We start from the raw sequence: 16294 nt of genomic DNA on the forward strand, positions 1-16294 counted from the left end.
GACAATATACAATTTGACACCAAGATTAACACATACTGGTGCATTACATTTGTTTATATAGCGCCAGCAGATTCTGTAGCGCTGTTACAATCAATGGGACAATTTAAAGTCACACAATAACAAATTGGAATAAAAGGAGAAGAGGACCCTGCGAGCTTACAATGTAGTTGGTGGTTGATGGGGAAGTGAAATAGTAGGAGACGATGGCTTGGATGGGGATGAGTTAATAGGGTCCTGATCATCTGTCGAAGTTGTTGAATGTTCAGATGGCTTGATAAGGATGATGGCTAAGCGTGTTAGGAGGAAAGGTTGTGTTTTTCGGAGAGTGTTGAAAGCTGCGTACGATGGAGAAAGTCTGACAGAATGGGGAAGGGGTACAGCCCAAGTCAAATCCTTACAACGGGGGGTGAGAGGAGGTAATGACGGTAGAAGAGAGACGCGTCATAAGAGAATTGAAGAGGGCGGTTAGGGGTGTATTTGGATAGGAGGGTAGAGATATACAAGGGGTGCAGAGTTGTTAAGGGCTCTATAGATCAGGGTCAGAAATTTAAATTTTATTCCGAGGGCCATGGGAACCAATGGAGTGATTGGCACAGTGGAGCAGCAGATGAGTAACGGTGACATGGCACCAAAGAAGAAGAGGGCCCAGCTCCTGTGAGCTTACAATCTGTTAGGAACATAGGATGGTTTCATCAGGACCATTCCACGTAACTGCTGTGGCAATAAGCTTTTATATTAAGTGCTTGACTGAAAATCCCCTTTTAACTTTCATGCAACTGATCTCTTCCTGCTACTTGCTTTCTCTCTCTGACAATACTGGTGTCGGCAGTATCCATAATGAGGATCTGACGGTGCATATAGACGCTGGCCTTCAGACTCTCTCTTAATAGAGACAAAACATCCACTTCTTATGCTTGCATGCTAAGCAAGTAATCTTAAGAAGCTTCTTTAGGTTTAAACCCATAAAACAACTTTTAAAAAGCCTAGACCTGCCATTATTCATTCGGTAAAAAATGCACATGATTTCATAATTATTTTGGTGAAATTTCCTCCCATTCAAGTAAATGGGGCCACTGGTGTAAAGGAGTATATATTGGCCAGAAAAATAGCACGAGAAGACAATTTTATAACAGTATTTTTTTCAGCGGGCTATGTGGTAGATGGGTACTTAACCCAGAAGTCTGATCAAGATCTCAAAATATACACAAAAAATACAGAAAAAGAAACACAAGTTAACCAGAATATAAATACAAATTGTGTGGTGCTACTGAAATTACCATTATGTGCATAGAATACAGCAAGGAATCAGCGCACACCCAGCAAATGCTATTTAAAAGCACCTATCCGAAGCTTAATCATTGATGTCGGTGGACTCTCCCACACACGTTGGTGGGTGCTCCGCAGACATTGGTGGGTGCTCCGCAGACGTTGGTGGGTGCTCCGCAGACGTTGGTGGGCGCTCCGCAGATGTTGGTGGGCGCTCCGCAGATGTTGGTGGGCGCTCCGCAGATGTTGGTGGGTGCTCCGCAGACATTGGTGGGACACACACGGATCCTGCTCCCGCGACCCAGATTTAGGTGTCTTGGGGCAAAACCTGGAGAGTTTCCAGGTATGAATATATTTTTTGGTCTTGGTCTGAGTTAAGTATCCCTCTTTCTACACATGTGATTCATCAATGGTGTCCAGAGAGGGCTTTAAATTGCAGGAGAGTGGGTTAAAATGCAATGTATTCCGATAGTAAGCAATATAACCATGTTGGTGCTAGGAAGGAATCGTCAAGATTAGAATTTTGACATAGTGGTGGGTTAAGCAATATATTGTATGATTATTATCTAGCAAAAAAACCTGTATTTTTGGACTCACACACAGTACATTACATTGGCTAATATAGATCAGACATCTGTCATAGTATAGTGATGTGTGTTTGTGTATATATGCATGCCATTATGGCACATTGGCCAGTACAAATTCAACCCACATAAATGTATTGAAAGCACAAAGAAGTTACAGAGAAGAGGCGATTGATTTGCATGGAATAATGGCTCAAATATCCCTAGCCACCTACGCTTAAAATATCGAGAACATTTATCTACATTAAAGTCATGGGAAAGGAGTCATGCAGCATATGGCCTCCTAGCCATTTCTTCTCCCTTACTACTAAGTATGAATAAATAAGTTAGTGCTTTCATCTTGATAAATAAACTCTATTAAATATAAAAAATATAATTCACATGACACATGCGAGTTTAACAAACTCCAGGAACATTCCTCAATAGAACTGACAGCGGAGAACTTTAGTTGCAAGTTAATTGGCATACACATTTTACAAATTAAATCTAACCAGCTTTCTGAGCAAAGGAATTGAACAAAATGGGGAAAGGATCAATATCACAGCTGTTTCATGCTATGCACAGACATTCTGACCTAATGGATTATACCTGACTTGAATAATATGCAGTCTGATGTACATTGTATTTCCATTCTTTTTAAATTAATTACATGTGAGAATGTAGAAGTGAGATAGTGAGAGGTTCTGAGCAAGATGTAGAATAAAATAGACTTAGGAATTAAGCGATAACATTTTAAAAACAATGTCCAATATACAGAGTTTTTTTGGTCAAGTGCTCCTGGTCCTATGTTCAATATGCAATGGCCGGTTAATCTTCCCCGGGGTGTAAATAATCACATCCTAGGTTTATGTGTACCCCTTCGTTATCGATACTTGTTTCCCTGTAAGTGTTTGCTTCAGGTGAAGTTTTTAAGTAGGTTCCCTTCCATTATTTTTTTAAGTATCTTTGACAGGCTCCAGGTGAGTAAGACAGGGCCCCTTTATACCCTTGGGTCTAGCTTTTTCCTTCTGCATATTGTATATCGCAGCTTTTATCAACATGCTTGATATTTTTATTAACATCTAGATTAAAAGAATCCAGAAGGTTCGGTGGAATCGGTGGAATCTCAGGCAGTTTGTGCTGGTCATTTTTGCTATATCTGATATCCAAGGTTTGCTTCTGCCTACATTACAAAATATTATAAAGCAGATACAAACATTATAAATAATGGTATATATATATATATATATATATATATATATGGTTGATTTAGGACCAAATCTTTTCCTGGATTAATCCGATATATATATGTATTTGTTTATTTTGTCCATTAGACATCTCAACAGATGCCAAGCACTGCCAGGTATGTAACCTATGCTATTTAGTTATATGAATAACATTTTAGAAATATACTATGACATTATAAAAACATTTATATTTTTTTATCAACTAGCTGTTGCGATAGGAGCCAAACTCAGACCCCAGAAGCTCCCAAATTCACAAAAAGATTAATATTAATGTTAAGCATATGGTCAATGTGTGGCATCTTGGTAGGGATCTGCTCCTGAAAAATCAGTTAATACATCGCGATACTGATTCAGTCTTAGAGGGGAGGTATCTTGGGAAAAGTATGTTCTCAGCTTTATTCCTGGTTGAGTGGCTGGAAGTTGTAATAGCGGCATATATATTTAAAGAGGCGTAGGTTTTAGATATTGGAAAGCAGGCTAGCTGGCCAACACAGCCAGAAGTACAAATCCTGTGCTTAGTTAGCACTCCAAGTAAGAGTAAGGATTTTGCCCACCCCGTATATTTTGTGTTTCCTAAAAGCTGTGCTTCAATGATTAACTACTCTCTGTGGCCATTTAATGGCTGCTTGACTCAAAGTGCCAGGGCTGCTTAGTCATCCTCAGTCCAGCCCTGGTCATCATCCCGTCTGGCTTATACCGTTTCTTCAGGAAGTTCGTCTAGAATTCTTCAAGATATATCTCCCAGTATATTTCCACATTCTTGGTTAGTGTCAGAAAATGTTCTACAATAAGGACTTGGTGTACATTATCAATAATCAAACTAGACATTCTACATTAATAAAAGCAACAATTAGGCGTGTCTGGCATGGAAAAACACCAAGTTGCTCAGAGAAACAGAGGAAATCCCATGGGAAACCAAAATTCCAATTAATATAAAGCTCTAGACCTACAACATACAGCTATAGATTGATTTCAGCGAGGGCTACTTGAGCTTTTCCTAATGCATGACTCATTCGAGGACTGTTGGTCATTGCCAATCAACATTTTAATCGTTCTGAATTAATGACTATTGAATCAGACTGTCTGAAACAAGCTAGTGTTTTGTTTGATTCTTCCATCATTAGTTGAAAGTCTACAAATTGAGTTACGGTTTGAAGAATACCAAACACAACATCTAATCATGGCATCTTTCCTGAGATAAGAAGTTAAACTTGGATTAGATTGCTCCCTGTAAAAACTCTATCTGGGTATGAAGAAACCCTCAAAGCTCTGCGTCATCCTGTCACAATTGCTTACAACTGTTCCGGCCACCGGAATGGCATTTGGGAAATTTTCTATTTCTTTTGCAATTGTCCATATGCTATGGACCCAGACATGAAAAAATGCCTTATGAAGTACCAAGATGAATTAACCCCCTTTCTGGGGTCAGATTCAATGACCTGCCTAAAAAAGCATGGTTTGCAATTGAAGAACCTGCCTAAACTCAGGCTTACCCTTGAATGCTAAAACATAGAGATCAAATACGGTATTTTTTTTAAAAAAATTGTCTTCTTTCATATGTTTTACACCGTGTCTAAATTGAATTCATGAACTTTTGACAGAATATGTAACACTTCAGTTAAAGTAACCATTTTTATTATCAAAAGTGGTGAAATATCTCCTGTTCAACTCTGTTATAATGTTTCAAGATGCAAAATAAAATTGATTACCTTCATTTATATTTGTTTGCTTATGCTGGATATTTGGTTTGCTTATATATTTGGATGCAAAATATGGTAGTATATAAGGTGACATATGCATTAAACGGCAAATAATGATTTATATCTATAACCTTACAAATAAATTCCCACCTGTTTAGAAATAAGATCACCATCAGTATGCCAATGCAAAATGGAAGAGGCATAAACAATTGGAATTTCCCCCCTCTTTTTCAAAAATAATGGATATACACTACCTCACTATCATCTCGTGATCATCTTGCTACCTCCCTCTATGATCGTGTAACTGACTGCCCCTGTTCCTGGATGTCTGCACAATTCATAAAACACAATCTCAATCCAAAATTGAACTTCTTATCTTCTCCCAGCCCAATGCTAATATTCCATCAACCATTTCCCTCAATGTCAATGGTGCAATCATCTCCCTGTCCCCTCAGGCTCGCTGCCTTGGTTTCACCCTTGACTCTGACCTCTCATTCACCCCCATTCTGCCTCAAAAATCAGCTGTTTCCATCTTTAAAACATTGCCTGCACGCGCCCCTGTGTAACACAAGATACAATTAAGGCTCTTATCTCTCTCCTTGACTATTGTAACCTTGTCTTCGCTGGTCTCTCTCATACCCGTCTGCTGCCAGACTTATCTTCTTTGCTCATCACTTTACTAGCACCTCTCCTCGCTGTCAGTCTTTTCACCTGCTGCCTCTGCGCTTCAGCATTAATTTCAATCCTGATTCTTACTTTCAAAGCTCTTCATTGTGATTCCCCTACTTACGTCTCCTCACTCATCTCCAAATACACTCCTACTCGGCCTCCCCGCTCATCCGACGGCCTCTGTCTGTCATCTCCTTCACTTTCTAGCTTTCATGCATGCTTGCAAGGTTTCTCAGGGACTGCCCCTATCCTCTGGAATGCCTCTCCCGGCCTAGTCGTCTTTCCCCCTGCCTTTGGCCCTTCAAAAAGACCCCTAAGACCTACTTTTTTAAGGATGCCTATGCCGTAACGCCCTTCCTCAGATCCTTCTTAGCCTACCTTTCCTAGTCCCTCTCCTACTTTTGGACAATACTTATACTAGCATGGCTGGTCATCCCAAACAGTGGCACTTTTACATTGTGTGTAATACACCCTCCCTCTAGATTTCAAGCTCGGCCCTTTTTACCTCTTGTTTCCACAAGTCAAATTGTTAATTTATATACTACTTGTTATGTCCTCTTCACCAGTTGTGCAGTGCTGCGGAATACGATGGCCCTATATAAAGCAATAAATAATAATAATTTTCATTTTTTTAGATTTACAACAATAAGTAATTTTACTCAAAAAGTAAAATTTGCTGCCACAGTAAAAAAGGAGAAATAACTATATGAGCTTAACCCTTTGATGGATAGCAGAGATATCCATTACCCATACTTCCATCAATAAAAATACTAAACAAATATCCAGTTTTGACTAGGCAGCATACCAAGGAACTGAATGACGGGCTGTTGTGCTTAATTTTGCTAACAAGTGATGTTCAGCATCTCCCCAATCAATGGCCCTTTGACTTGAATAAATAAACACCACTCCCTCTAATACCTTGAGTAGCAATGTGACACGTTCCTTGACACCAATTCCTTTAAAAGCTTAAACAATCAATCTTCCCTGTTCCTGTAGGCATATTAGGAGGGCAATAGATCTGCTGCAGGAGTGACAAGCTGGTACCGAACAGTACAATGTTCAGAGAATCAGTAAAATGATCTTCCCCTATGACCTAAGTGCTGGTCTTTCATTAATACCATATTGGGAACTAACCTGATGCAAGTCAAGCCAAGCAAGTCAAGCCTAGTTTGAATTGATGCAAATTATATATATATATATATATATATCTCCTTTATATAGAAATAACCAAGTATACGAAGTTTGTTCAAAATATCTAAGGTTATACAAGATATTGAACAGTGTAATGTGAATTCAGTTACAGTTAAACAAGGCAAAACAGTATATTTTATAGAAAATGTCCATAACAACACAGTGTATGGATTATCTCTTCTTAAGTAAAAAACCATAATACAGAAAAAGACAATATGATAAGTCTGAGTTTGCCGCATTTGGTTTAATTCACTCACAAGACAAGTAATCAATTGAGTTAAGGGTTATCTTGACTGACCAGAATCAACTGAGGTTGCATGTCCTCATAAGCTAAGCTAAAAACTTGAACATTCACTAAAATGCAAGTTGCTTGCGACTTTAAATTTCGGTATGTGTGATCAGCAGCAGGGGCAGAAACCTTAGCAGGTTCTCTGCTACAATGAGGATGTTTGTGGCACGTCAGAAGGGAATGCGTCATTTAATCACAGTGTATCCATGCTTGTATTCATCGCTGTCCCTGTTCCTAAACGTATATACTAAAGCTCTCTGCAAATTGTTTCACTACTAATAACACATAATCAACTATTCTATAGCCAATAGACATGTTATGGTTAAAGTGCAATTATCACTGTGCCCCATATTATAGCCCTCCATACAGATCGTAACAACCACCAATTGGTATTCGTCTACCCCCAAAGCCTGACCATGTCACTTGCCCTGGTCATTCAAACTGCTATTTCTATAGTCCTCTAGTCAGTCCTTGAAAACAAAAATCTATTTTTTTTGCCAGTAAATGAAAATCAAGCAGTTATGCTCTATATCTAAGTGCTTTTAAAGTAAATGGATGGTCATTTTATTCGCCCGCCACGTTCAGATTCGTGTCTTAGATTTACAAGGTGTATCTTACTCAACGCAGAAGCAATACATATGCTACTTCTGTCTTGTATTCGTTTTGTATTCCTGAGTATTCTATAGTAATATCCCCGTAATATTGAAACGTGGGCATTCAAAGAGCAAAAACAAGAAAGCCACAAAGAAGCTATAACATTTTCTACCATTCATTCTCTTGGCCCTTATATACTCCTGGAAGCTTGCTTCTAAGGTCTTGTGTATCTGGTGAGCTATAGTCTGGCCCAGTTTGTGTCTAATTTCGAAAGCTAGGCTGGCAGCTGTCACGGGGTAGCCTATAGAAGGTTTAACCAGTTATTTGCAAATTTCTTGCCCGCTTCCTGGCACATAGAAGGTTATTTAAAATTGTGTTATTTTGAAACTTCATTTATATTTCTTTCCATGGCTTTGGTAACCAGCTCTATAAATTTTGTAAAATTACTTTTCAAGATGCTCAAATTGCTCATCACTAAATCCAGATCTACAAAAATGATTTCTAACATTTTATGATAAGTGATCATGAGCTAACCTGTATTTTCCATGATTGCATGCTATTTCTGGTCTGTAGTTTGAAATATGGGGCTATTTTTCTGTGTACTCAGACCTTGGGAGCTTCATCTGTCACTGCAGGACTTCTAAATTACTAGCGCAACGCTTTAGTTATTTCTTTCTAAAACTCTTGCAAAGGTCACACTGGGTACAGTTAGTTTTATTATTTCATGGTTCATAAAGGAGATAAACAAAAAGGTTTGCAGACATGCAACGCATTAACCTATGTTAGGTGTCAATGAGCTTTCTTATTAACTTTTAAAGTCTTTCATAAATAACTTGTTAATAAATCTTATAAGACATATACACTATATGGACAAAAGTATTGGGACGCCTGACCATTACACCAACAGGGACTTTTATGACATTGCAGTCCAAAATGTCTTCGTGAAATACACATTTGTTTAAAAAATTCCAAATATAAATTTTTTTTATTTAAATATTCTTTATTTTCTTATATAAAAGGTATGGAAGACAAATTTACATACACATAAATAATTAAATAAATACGTACACCAAATACAAGACAAAAGAGAAAAACAAAAAAAAAAAAAAAAAAAAAAAAAAAGACAATGAGGTATTTGGTCATGGAGAGAAGGAAAAGAGGTAAGTCTAAGCAAAGAGAACCAAATATAAAATTAAAATGTCTTACCTAAATAAAACATGAATTCCTTGAAATGGCTTGTAAGTCTGATTTGTCCCTTTTCCTAAATTTAACACTTTCTACAACGGAAAGGAAACAATCCTAGGACAGACAACCTGTTCCGAGACCTCTGGAGACCCTTGGAGACCCTTGGCTGCCCAGTAATAAAGTGACCCCCACAAAAGGCTGATGCTGGTGGGAAGTGAATATGAAGGAATTGGGTTGGCTTTGCTGGAATTTGAGGAAGGGCCAAGGGATGAAATAGGCTGAGCACATGGTGCTAGGCCTCTTTGAACCTTCCTCACAGCTGGAGATTCCCACCCTGGAGTATGTTAAATAACAGTTATGAGGTTCGAGTTTTAGGTGGCCCAAGGAGTCTGTGGGGAATATAATGTTTAGACACTCAGAGTCACATGTTTTGCTTTAAAGTGATAGATGTTAGAGTAAAGTCCTAAAAACAAGGTGACCTAATTGAGGAATGACCGGTGATGGAGGGAATAGAGATACAAATGGTGGTTTATAGATGTTGTGTTGAGTGTAATGTGATTATGTAACCATGTAATGTAATTGGTTTGAATAGAGAAATGTTGCAGTGTTATATCAATAAATGCTGTGACCAAATCATCCAATTATGTTTTTGGTGTCTTCGTTTATGGTTTGTGTCATTCATTTAGACTTAAAGAGTATGACAAAGGGAGATTTTCTCTGGGACACCATCAACTTTGCTTAGTCAAGCTGTGTTAAAGCAATAACGGAATGTACCCTTGCTGTAAAGTGCAGCTTGGTTTTGCAAATGTATTCTAGGATATGATTTGTTAACTTAGTGAACATAATGATGGATGCTGCTTCAGCTGACATGAAGTATCCTACTGGGATGAAATCAGCCCTCTGCCTGAACATTGTCAAATTTGTTTATTCTCTTTTATGAAAATGCTCACAATAAAAAAATACGCTTTATAACTGCCTAGAACTCCCACAGGGAAAATAAATTTACTGTATGTGTAACCTCTACTAAAATCCATGTATCTCATAGGCAAAAACCCAAAGTTGATCCTACAGTCGATCCTACGTTTACTTTAGTGAGAATACACGATCAGTCTCAGGGTTCGATCATCAGCTCTAAGTTACCAGTCAAAACTGGTGAATAATGGTTTCTGGTGCCATACTCATTCACAATTCTTTAAGACTTTAAGCAATCACTAAGAACTTAATACATACTATATAATATGTAACCCCTCAAGGGATTTTAGTGACTGCTGCTGTGTCACTGACTCACCTGCAGTTCTTATGGAGTGACCAGCAGATGGCGAACTGCAAAGCACATGGATGAGGTGAAAAAGGGGCCATTGGAGTTTGGAGAAGAGAGTTGAGAGTTGGATGCCAGAGGTGAAGGACCCTTGCTGAGAGAGAAGGAGAGTGAGAGAGGCCTAGGACCAGAGGCCTGCTTGAAATCCATGCTCAGAGGAGAGTTGCAGCATCCTGACAGAATCTTCCAGCAGACAGAGATATAGAGCTGTTTGCAGCAGAGTTGGCAGTGAAGAAGTTAAAGGCTGAACTGCCCTGATTGCAGGTGGTAGAGTGGTAAGCCTAAAACCTCTCCCCCTGTCTCCACAACAGGGCACCCTGAATTTAGCCACACACCAATAAAAGCTTTTGATCTCCAGTCCCACTGACATACTGAAGTTCCAATACAATTCAACTCATACTGTGGAGTAAGTTACTCATGGGCCCCAACTGTGTTATGTGCACCAACTAAAGGTACCCAGCGGCCACTAGGGCGAAGATTAGGGTGGGCCGCAGTGATTGTTGTGGGTGGGTGAACCTTATATTGTATATTTCATTTCTGTATATTTTATTCTAATATATTTCATGTTTTTCTGTTGCATTTATGCATAGTGTTTTGCTGTGCAATACAAAGTTAATTTTAAGTTAGCCCTGTGTCAGTTTTATTAATCACTCGGCTATGTTCCCAGCGGGAGCTCATATCCATACCCTGGATGCTCCGTTGGGTGGAGGCACTGCCACAGTTATGTATCCCAACTCCCAGGTAGCGGAGGCTCAGGATTGGCCTGCAGAGCACAAAGAGGTAACTGGGATAAATGACCACAGAGATATTGGTGGGTCTACCCAAAAACCCGTTACAGATGGAGGCACTGCTGAGATCGATTGGGGTACAATCATTGAAGATATGCTACGTCCCCGGCCCACACGTCCATTTGCAATGCAGTGGGCCCAACAACAGAAATTACCGTTACATCATGCTGTGATGATATGCCAAGTACCTTCTGGTAGTGAGATTAAGCACGTCACTAAGTGCCTAGAGATTGTATTGGGAATAGAGATGGTGACTATCAGGGATGTCCTGCAGGATTCAGACAGTCAAACCTACATGTTAGCGTATTCCCATACAGATTTGAGAGGCCAACAGAGGCCTACAGCTCTACACCTTCTGGGAGCAACACTTAAAGGATGCCCTTTAGTGTACACTCTTCCTGACAAGGAGGAAGTTATTACACCACAGAGACCCTCCAGTTTAGGCCTAAGAGACTTTGACACATCACGTTATTCACAGTTTTTGACTCCTGTGTCAGAGAACCCCACCCGGAGATTACCGTTAACACCATTAGAGACTGGGGCCATTCCCAAACAAACTATTCGTTCTTTCAGAGAGCAAGGGACAACTATGCTCAAGACCCCAAGTTCCGTAGTTCCATCAACCTTATTGCAGCCAGGTGACCCTGCATTGAGTACCACAAGTTCAAGTGGCCTACCTGAAATACTGGAAAAACTCTCAGAGGCCATAGTAACAGCAACCCACACCCACAGTTACCGTAAGCTAAAGGTGTTTTCTGGTAATCAGCCTGTTCCTGCGGGAGAGGAAACTTTTGAGGCCTGGAAGGATAATGCCGTACAGTTGTTAGAAGAATGGTCCTGTACGGATACCATAAAGAAACAACGGTTAGTAGAGAGTCTTCGTTTTCCAGCTACAGATATGATAAGACTGTTCAGGGGAGTTAATGGACAAGCTACAGCCCATGATTATCTGCAGGTCTTGGAGGATGCTTATGGAAGATCAGAGGACACTGATGATCTATTAGTTAAGTTCCTAGCCACCAAGCAGAAGGAGCATGAGAAAGCTTCTGACTATATCAATCGATTACAGTTATCACTAGGGAAACTATTTCATAAAGGAGCAGTCACGGCATCTGAGTTGGATACACGGCTATCCAAGCAAATTCAGAAGGGAGGCCTTCACAATGATCCAGTCCTGATCATGTTAAGAGTCAAGTTGGATGATCAAGTCTTGTCTTATTCTACACTGATAAACAAAGCAAAAAGACTGGAGGACCAAATGTCCCCACCTCCCTCACGGGAAGAGAAAGAGGATAAGGAACTGTCAGTGCTTAAAAGGAAGGTAGCTGAATTGGAGTTATTGTCCAAATCCTCACAAAGGAGAACAGATCCTCCCACTAGAAGGGAACACCACAGGGAAACCCCAGGGAGGTTGTCCCACGAGGATTCATTTGACAAAAGGATTTGCTTTAAGTGTGGAAAATCAGGACATTTCAAGCGGGAGTGTCCCACTAATTCCACTGATGTTGATGTGCTAGCTATCGAGCTGGAGGAGGCCCAAATTACCAGTTCTTCCAAGAAAAGAAAGAAAAGACACACACAAAGTTTACCTATGGGAGCTAAGATTGGGCCTAAATCCTTGATACACTTACAAGTGGAGGGAATTGATGCTTCAGCCTTGCTAGATACCGGTTCCCAAGTTACCATCATTTATAGAGACTTCTATGATCGTCACCTAAAACATATCCCTATGGAACCTGCAGGGGAGTTGCAGTTATGGGGAGTGGGAGCTCAGGCCCAGCCTGTGGAGGGATGCATAAGAGTGACTATAACCATCCCCCAGCTAAACACAGGAATGATCTGCCCTATGGAATTGGAAGCTCTCATATGTCCTGCGGCTAAGAAAGTATGTGCCCCAATAATCTTGGGCACCAATGCAAGGATGGTACAGGATGTATTTAGAGCCTACCTTACAGAAGTGGGTGATGTATCTCTAGCCCGACTGATGGAGGTCAACCCTGTTCTAGGGAAGGAGTGCCATCGACTAGCCCTAGAATCTAAACCAGGGTCTTGCCACTATGCAGGGAGAGACACTGTATTCATTAAGCCTGGTGAGACCAGGACTCTACGAGCCATAGCCTCCATGCACCGTGGAATGTTGGGAGGAACCGGACAATACCTTGTTGAATCCTTACCTGAAGAGGATAAAAAGAAGGGGTGGACTCTAATACCTGAGGTGAAAGATTGGCGGACCCACTGGTGTAAAAATTTTCCTGTAATGATACAGAATCTAACACCTACAGAAGTCAGAATCGATCGTCACCAGGAAATCGGTGTGGTTTATTTGTTAGATCAAGTCTTTTCCGTCATGTCTGTGAAGACAGAACAGGGGGGTGATCTTGAAGCACCTATCGCTTTTGACTTGGAAGATTCTCCCCTACCACAGAAGTGGAAAGATAGCCTTCGAGCTAAACTAGCTACTCGAGAGAAAGTCTTCTCCAGGAAAGAAATGGACGTGGGATGTGCAAAGAGTGCCACACATGCTATCAGACTTTCTGACCCAGCCCCTTTCCGAGAGAGGTCAAGGAGGATTCCCCCTCGAGATGTGGAGGATGTCCGAAATATACTCCAACAGATGGAAGGAGCTGGCATTATTAAAGAGTCCAGAAGCCCATACGCTTCGCCTATAGTGGTAGTAAGGAAAAAGAATGGCACAGTCCGGCTATGCATAGACTACCGCACTCTGAACAAAAGGACTGTGCCAGATCAGTACACACTACCACGGATAGAGGATCTGCTAAATGCCCTTTCTGGAAGCCGGTGGTTTAGCGTACTTGACCTGAGGTCTGGGTATTATCAGGTACCCATGAAGAAGGAAGATCAGGAGAAGACAGCCTTCATCTGTCCCTTGGGATTCTACCAGTTCACCAGGATGCCCCAAGGGGTAACAGGAGCTCCTGCCACTTTTCAGAGGTTGATGGAGAAGACTGTGGGGGATATGAATCCCAAAGAGTGCCTGGTGTACCTAGATGACCTCATTGTGTTCGGGAGGACACCCGAAGAACATGAACAGCGACTGCTGAAGGTATTGGACCGACTCCAAGCAGAGGGGCTGAAATTGTCGATAGACAAATGTCGGTTTGCCCGGAACTCTGTCACATATGTAGGGCATATTGTCTCTGCAGAGGGAATAGCCACTGACCCAGACAAAATTGAAGCGGTGCTGAACTGGCCTAGACCGAATAATATCAGTGAATTGCGGTCATTCCTTGGGTTCTGTGGCTACTATCGAAGGTTTGTGAAAGACTACTCGAAGATTGCTCGAGAGCTGCATAACCTGTTAAAGACAACTTCTGACATAGAGGGTGCTAAGGCACCACGTCTTAAAGATTTCTTCGGAGAGAAATGGACTTCAGGATGTGAAGAAGCCTTCTTAGCCTTGAAGAAAAGACTTACAGAGGCCCCAGTATTGGCGTATGCAGACCCTGAGAAACCGTATGTTCTCCATGTAGATGCCAGTATGGAAGGCCTAGGGGGCGTACTACATCAAAGTTATCCAGAAGGATTAAGACCAGTGGCCTACATAAGTAGAAGTCTGACTGGTGCAGAGAAGAATTATCCGGTCCACAAACTAGAATTCCTGGCACTTAAGTGGGCCATCGTGGACAAGTTACATGACTATTTATACGGAGCAACATTTGAAGTAAGAACGGATAACAATCCACTTACCTACATTCAAACCACGGCTAAGCTGGATGCCACAGGGCATAGGTGGCTGGCTGCATTATCAAACTACAGTTTCAGCCTAAAATATAAGCCAGGCCCTAAGAATGTCAGTGCGGATGCCCTGTCCCGCAGACCCGGACTCCCGCCTCACCAAGAAAAGGAGGAATGGGAAGAAATCCCTGGACCTGGGGTAGGAGCTCTCTGTCAGACATATGTAGTGGCCCAGAGGCAAGATGAGTTCTCTGACCTTAGAGGGATAGACTCCATCAGTCACTCTCCAGAAGCAGTGCCAGAGACCTTCTGCACTCCAGTCATCCTCCAACAGTGGTCTAGCATAACCACTGAAGACAAGAGGAAAGCCCAGTCACAAGACTGGTATATAGGGACTGTCCTCAAGGCAATGAGAGCAAAGAACCCTAAATTATTGACTTCCCTCCCCATTGGTCAAAGAGACATATACCGGCGAGAGTGGAATAAGCTATGTCTGGAGGATGGAATCCTGTACAGAATTATAAAATACCATGACCACCCTGGTCGAAAGCAGCTGGTACTACCCCATAGATACAGAGGAATGGTTATGAGAGCCCTCCATGACCAACATGGACATCTTGGGATAGACAAGACCTACGGTCTAGTACAAGACCGGTTCTATTGGCCTCGCATGAGGGAGCATGTTGAACAACATGTAAAGACCTGCAGGAGGTGTATTCAGAGGAAGACTTTACCTGTGAGAGCTGCCCCCATGGGTCACCTGAGAAGTACAGGACCCCTGGATCTTGTGTGCATGGACTATCTATGTATTGAAAATGATACCGCTGGGATCGGAAATGTTCTGGTTGTAACAGATCATTTTACCAGATATGCTCAGGCATTTCCTACTAAAGACCAGAAGGCTGTAACTGTCGCCAAGGTTCTCTGGCAGAAGTATTTCATGCACTACGGTCTACCCAATCGAATACACTCTGATCAAGGCAGAGACTTTGAGAGTAAGTTAATCAAAGAACTGATGGATATGCTGCAAATTCAAAAAACCCGAACGACACCCTACCACCCAGAGGGTGATGCTCAGCCTGAGCGTTTCAATAGGACCCTCTTAGATATGCTTGGGACTTTGAAGCAAATGGAGAAGCGGTCCTGGAGTAAACATGTGGAAGCCATGGTCCACGCATATAACTGCACAAGGCATGAGTCTACAGGATTCTCACCCTACTTTCTGATGTTTGGAAGAGAAGCCAGACTACCAATAGATGTTCGGTTGGGCGTGTCCCCAGATGGGACAAATTCAGGCTCTCACTTCCAGTATGTGAGGACCCTCAAACAGAATCTTCACAGGGCCTATGAGTTGGCCACCCAAGCTACAGCAAAACTAGAGGAACGGAACAAAAGAAGGTATGATACCAAAGTGAAATATCGGGAAATCCAAGCAGGAGATAAAGTTCTTCTCTGGAATCTAGGAGTACCTGGAAAACACAAACTGGCTGACAGATGGAAAGATACCCTATTTGAAGTCGTGTCTAAGCTAAAGGGGCTGCCAGTGTATAACATCAAACGGCCAGAAGGCCGAATAAAGGCTTGGCATAGGAACCATCTACTACCAGTAACGTATACTGATGAAGAGGAAGGGAGTAGTGAAAAACTAGAGGAAAGCGTAACAGAAAGCCCTCAAAGTGGGACAGACGAGACCCCAGAAGCTCCAAGTGCTGAGGATCAGTGGTGGTCTTCTCCTGCTGAGGAAACGCAGCAATTGCCTCCTTCTACCCCTGTGGTTCCTCAAAGTGT

The sequence above is a fragment of the Spea bombifrons genome, chromosome 3 (genome assembly GCF_027358695.1).
Source record: "Spea bombifrons isolate aSpeBom1 chromosome 3, aSpeBom1.2.pri, whole genome shotgun sequence".
Taxonomy (NCBI): domain Eukaryota; kingdom Metazoa; phylum Chordata; class Amphibia; order Anura; family Pelobatidae; genus Spea; species Spea bombifrons.